The 6245-nt window shown below is 43.7% G+C and overlaps 1 non-coding gene across 1 annotated transcript; it reads left to right on the forward strand.

Moving 5' to 3' along the window:
- The first annotated feature begins 650 nt into the window (after window positions 1-650).
- Window positions 651-725, forward strand: Trnat-ugu (transfer RNA threonine (anticodon UGU)). The gene has a single exon. It is a non-coding gene; the product is annotated as a tRNA-Thr (tRNA).
- The last annotated feature ends 5520 nt before the right edge of the window (window positions 726-6245 follow it).

Consider the following 6245-nt stretch of genomic DNA (forward strand, 5'->3'; position numbering starts at 1 on the left):
AAAGCCGATGTCTTGATGATGATGGTGGTGGTGATGATGATTGGTTTGTGGGGAGCTCAACTGAGCGGTCATTAACACCAGTACAAAGTGTGACGCAATGACTAGTACACTGGACTCGCATTCGGGATGACGACGGTTCAATCCCGCGTCCGGCCATCCTGATTTAGGTTTTCCGTGGTTTCCCTAAATCGCTCCAGGCAACGCTTAGCCACTAGACCACGAGCTGCGGGCCCTACGCCATCTTGAAATTATTCACAGTGCGATGCACTTCCCTTAGACGCCATTGTACTTGTTTAGTGTAATGTCACCAAATGTAGCCGAAACGGCCACAGGAGGCCAAGAGCAGTAACGTCACGGTAGCGCAGTACCAGGCTGGGAGCCAGTAGACATTTATCTGCCGACAACTTTTCCCACGAATAAATGATGACTAACTGAAACCCTCAGCCGCCGACAGGTGTTGTTGATATACTTCGATGTGCGCACAGGTTGCCCAAACTCTTACGGGAATCGCCAAAGCGTGCGCGAGTAATGAGTAAATGGGCAAATGTCTATAAGGTACATTACATATGTAGAGCTGTGGACAATTGGGACTGTGAGTCTCACGGGATGCGTGCAAGGGATAAGTCCCTGCAGTCGCACTATTCATCTGTGTCTTCGGTGGCTCAGATGGATAGAGCGTCTGCCTTGTAAGCAGGAGATCCCGGGTTCGAGTCCCGGTCGGGGCACACATTTTCAGTTGTCCTCATCGAGGTATAACAACACCACCTGTCGGCAGCTGAGGGTTTCAGTTAGTCATCATTTATTCCAGGAAAAAGCTGCACGGTCATCAACAGTATTCCGTTCTTTCGAGAGCAGTTACTGCCTTCATACATAACTTTTCCCACGTTTATCGCGGACGCACCGCTGTTGAATCTGCTTGCTCTCGTGTCGAGAGTGGTTCGTGTCGATCTGTGTGGTCGCCACTGGCTGATTAAAAACGAGAGCCACTAATGAGGGGGCCGTGTTTGTAGCGACATTGGCGGTCTGCGGTCGCCGCCGCGGCGCTCAGCACACGGGGGCCGCGCCGCTGCTACCAGTGCCAATATTGACACCGCCGCCGCTGCAGCCGCGGCCGCCGAGCTCCCGCAAATACGCCGCCTGAAGCTCTGTCTGGCCCCACACTCACACCGGCCCCTGCTCAGTCCGCGTGTCTTGTGGCGGTACCACGCGTGTTGCTTCTATTATTAACTAGCTTAGCGCCTGCTGCTTCGCTAGTAATTATTCGCGCTAATTAAGGCAATAGAAGCTGCTGTTTTCCGAATGTACTTATGAGCCGGCCGGGGTGGCCGAGCGGTTCTAGGCGCTACAGTCTGGAACCGCCCGACCGCTACGGTCGCAGGTTCGATTCCTGCCTCGGGCATGGATGTGTGTGATGTCCTTAGGTTTAAGTAGTTCTAGGGGACTGATGACCTCAGAAGTTAAGTCCCATAGTGCTCAGAGCCATTTGAACCATTTGTACTTATGACCAGAAATCGATCCTGGCAACTGGAATCCTAGGTTTTTGTTACTCATGTCTTTTGTGTCCTAGTGACGATAAGCCTACAGGAACTGTCATACATTGTAAGGTGGCAACGGCCTTGCACCTTACATGAGTCCATTTAACGTGACACTTTAGGTTTTGTTGGAGTATAAATTACGGTGTATGAAATCTATGTGGAAACGCATCGGCACGCGAGAATTCCGCGATTTTGTAATTATAAGATTTTGCGGAAAGGCAGTACGCGAGACAGAGCTCGGTTACATCCCCGCCTAACCGCCGAAGTCCACAGCCTGACGGTATGAATGGTGAACTGGTGGGTATCTGTAATCCGTATAGAGAGGCCACAGCGGCCGCCAACCTCGGAGGAACGCGCGGCTGCAGGTGTTCAATGTTTACCAAAACAGAGCAGTGGATAGCTGGACGGGCTTTCCTGTGCGTGCTCTCGCCTATGTCCCACTAATTTTACGCCTTCGAGTAACTCAAGTGGGGCAGGCCAGGAGTTCCGGATAACAAACTTCCAATGCCAGAATCTGTGTTCGCTAGGACGAGGAATCTCGAGTGGTCTCTTGGGAGGAAACTTCCAGTAAACGTGTTATTGTCCACAGCTGTGGTTCTTCCCAGCCGATGAGGGCGGAGTTTGCTTGTGAAATTTTGTAGAAATAAAAGAATTATGGACAAGAGTTCTATACCCAGTCTGTACATTGGTCGGCACTGCCAAACTGGGTATTTTGGGAGCTTATAGTGATGTAATTCGCTCGGTAAAAGTTGAGGTGAGAAAACAAAGCGCGATCTTGCTGGACTCTCGGTCAGGGTCTTCTGTTCTGGGCTCTCGTACTGAGAGGACGTTAGCCAAGTCGTCTCCCGTCTTGGTCTTTCGTTCTGAGAGGACGTTAGCCGCGCCAGCTCTTGGCTGCCGGGAAGATCGTTGCAAATAGAGAAGTTTACGGACAGCGGGCTGTTGTCCGAATAGTGTGGCAGTGTACTTTCCGAGACGCCACACGCCAACCGCACAGCCGCGCCGTCGCTGTCGGAGACCGCCGCTGCAACAGGAACATTACGGTGAGATCGCTCTCGCTTCGTCTTGTGTTAGGAGTAACGTTAAATAGTTGGATCAATTGCAATTGCTGTTTCCACAGAGGTTACGCGGTACTTCGGGGTGTAGTGGTTCTTTGTATTTTACGTTCTGTGTCGATGTGAGTCGGTCAGCCAAGTTATAAGAGATCGCGTTTTGGAACCGATTTTAGTACAGTTCACTGCCAATGCCAGTTAGGAGGATAATTTGTAAACTGTTCATTGTGTTTTATTCAGCATTGCTCTGAAGGTTATAATAAAATTATTGTGACTCAGTAGAACCTTTACTTTCAGTAGTTGATCCTGAATTCACCCTTTTGCTTTATTTTATTTTTGTGTATGTGTTTGATGTCATCGAACGCCCTAAGTGTTCGTGATCGTTCATGTTTGGAAGTAAAAATAGGTGTGATTTATCGTCAACACTACCACCGCAGATTAATTAGGGGTGACAAGGCCACATTTAAAACTAGCATTATCCATTTTTACGTACAGTTCCACTCCCAATTTCTCTGTAAGTTGTTTGTCAGGGGCGAACACACGCAAAACCGGACAAGCAACGGGTGGTGTATTACAACATACATCTTCTTATGTAACCAATAAGTAAAATACCAGTTTTCATAGGTTTTCAGGTAGCTTTAAAGTTTTTTTTAATGTAGCGGAATATTTTCTTAAAGATATCCATCCCCTGTTTCACCCCCTAAGGCACCGAATTTCCAAAAAAGTGAAACATATTTTCTTATTTCTAACACACAAGCTAAATACAGATTTTCAAAGTTTTAGTTTCAAAAATGTTTTCATAATTGAAATAAGTTCATAAAATCTTTCGTCCCCTATTGCATCCCATTATGCCGCTGAATTTCCAAAAACAATGAAACACATATTTTTTTGTATTTAAACGAGAAGTCAAATACCAGTTTTCACCATGTACCTTTGAAAATGCTTCTGTAGTTCTTCAATATTGATTTATTTTGAAACAAATTTCGCCAGACATTTTATCCTCTTAATGGTTGAATTTCCAAAAAATGCTGAAAAATGTAGTTCTTTAATTTCTGACTGAGAAACCAAACACCAATTTTCGTACTTCTAGCCTCAAAATTGCCTTAATAGCGACATATTTTGAAAAAGCTTTTCATCCCTACTTCATTCCTTTAGAAGTGGTAGTTAGAATAGTCCCTTATTAAACATTGCTTGCAGAATAAGATCAACATCCTCTCCAAATTTCAAGTTTCTGTCCTTAGGAGTTAGGGCTGGGCGATGATGAGCCAGTCAGTCAATCAGCACATTGCCTTTTATATGTATAGTTTTCGTTTGAAGGTGAGACCACCCTAAGCGGAATTACACTGCAGCAGAGCGACGCGGCACAACCAGAGAAAATATGGTTTACATGAAATCGTGTGAGATTCTGTTGGTGATTTCATTTTCTGGCACACAGCGCGCAGTAACAGGTAAATCACAACTTAGCATTTTCACAAACATCTGTTTACATCTTTCCAAAGAGTTTCAAAGAATTGACGATACATTACTCCTGCTAGATGGTGACACCAATGATATTAACAACATACTCGACACACTCAATAAACAATATAGAAATATAAAATTCACAGTTGAATATGACAGCAATGGTAGCATCCATTTCCTTGATCTAAACGTCAGTAAAGAAAACAGCTTACACATCTTTGAAGTTTACAGGGAGGCAACAGCAGCAGATACCACCACACACAGCTTATCCTGTCACCCCACGACTCACAAACTTGCTGCATACAGAGCACTAGTTAACAGAGCTAACAATATACCTATGGATAAATATGCACATTTTGATGAGCTCAGCATAATAAAACAAATACTTCCAGCAAACGGCTATGATGAAGTATTAATTGATAACCGAGCGAGGTGGCGCAGTGGTTAGACACTGGACTCGCATTCGGGAGGACGACGGTTCAATCCCGCGTCCGGCCATCCTCATTTAGGTTTTCCGTGATTTCCCTCAATCGCTCCAGGCAAATGCCGGGATGGTTCCTTTCAAACGGCACGGCCGACTTCCTTCCCCGTCCTTCCCTAATCTGATGAGACCGATGACCTCGCTGTCTGGTCTCCTTCCCCAAACCAACCAACCAACCAATTAATTGATAACCATACGCAAAAAAGGAAAAACAATAATAAACCACCTTCCACATATGAAATGAAAAAGAAACCCACAGCTTGCATACCTTTCACAGGCAAACTCTCCTACAAAATAGCAAACATTCTCAGACCACAAGACATGAACATTGCCTTTACAACGCACAACAAACTGCAACACACACTGAGACACAATATATACACACAGATGGATATACACTCACAATCAGACATCTGTAAAATAGTATGAATACCTGCAGGTCCTTCTATATAGGCCAAACTGGGAGAGACTTCCAGACGAGATATAATGAATACACAAATGCTTACGACACTAACAATTACACTAGATCAGCAATAGCCACCCTCATAAAAAACACAGGCCACCCATTCCATGATAATGCGAATGATCTTCGTACATTGTATAAAAAGAATAAGGGACACCAAATGGACTTATATGGAGAACTGGAAATCTTCATTCACGGCAAAGCACATGGACGTGTATTATTAAAATGGTTCAAATGGCTCTGAGCACTATAGGACTTAACTTCTGAGGTCATCAGTCCCCTAGAACTTAGAACTAATTAAACCTAACTGATCTAAGGACATCACACACATCCATGCCCGAGGCAGGATTCGAACCTGCGACCGTAGCGGTCGCGCGATTCCAGACTGTAGCGCCTAGAACCGCTCTGCCACTCCGGCCGTCTTGTATTATTAAATGATAAACTTGAAAGTAATAATGTTAACTTCTTCAAAAACTTCTCCAACATTAAATGTTTATTTCATTGACAGAATAGTTTTCATTATGTATCCATGTAACATCCTCCATATTGCTAATACCTCTAGATAAAAGTCATCATCTTCACAACAGGTATATATTACTGTGTTTGAAATTTTAAGTAGTTTAGCTTAGATACTATAACTCTCTGGAAGAATGTTAACAGTCTTTGAAATTGTAAGTAGTGTATCTTATATTTTAAAACTTTTTGCAAAGATGTAAACGGATGTTTGTGAAAATGCTAAGTTGTGATTTACCTGTTACTGTGCTCTGTGTGCCAGAAAATGAAATCTCCAACAGAAATGTAAGTAAATGTATTAATATCTTACGTAATCATGCTATTCACTTAATCTACACACTGTAACAGATTTATCCTTCCACACAGGTTTATTTTGCGATTCTTAACCCCACTGGCACACACAGCTAATGTACATAACCTGATGTATAAGTAACTGTATAATTCACCTGATAATGGGCGCATGATGCCGAAATGCATTGTGCAAAAAAAATACTAGTAAAAAGTGACTGCAGCAGTATAAATTATTCCACATAATATTATAATACAGTCATAGACCTCAAACAACATCCATGTAACATAGATAAATTTAAATCTTGCACAGGTCAGACACACGATCAATTCTGGCATTGTATAGTGTTACCTCTAGTCTGGTTCCTTAGCCAAGGAAGAAAAAAACGTTCCTCGTAGTCGCATATCAAGGCACCAGATAAAACTGTTAATGTGGTTATTTGTGCACTCTT

The sequence above is a fragment of the Schistocerca nitens genome, chromosome 5 (assembly GCF_023898315.1).
Source record: "Schistocerca nitens isolate TAMUIC-IGC-003100 chromosome 5, iqSchNite1.1, whole genome shotgun sequence".
NCBI classification, from domain to species: Eukaryota; Metazoa; Arthropoda; class Insecta; order Orthoptera; family Acrididae; genus Schistocerca; species Schistocerca nitens.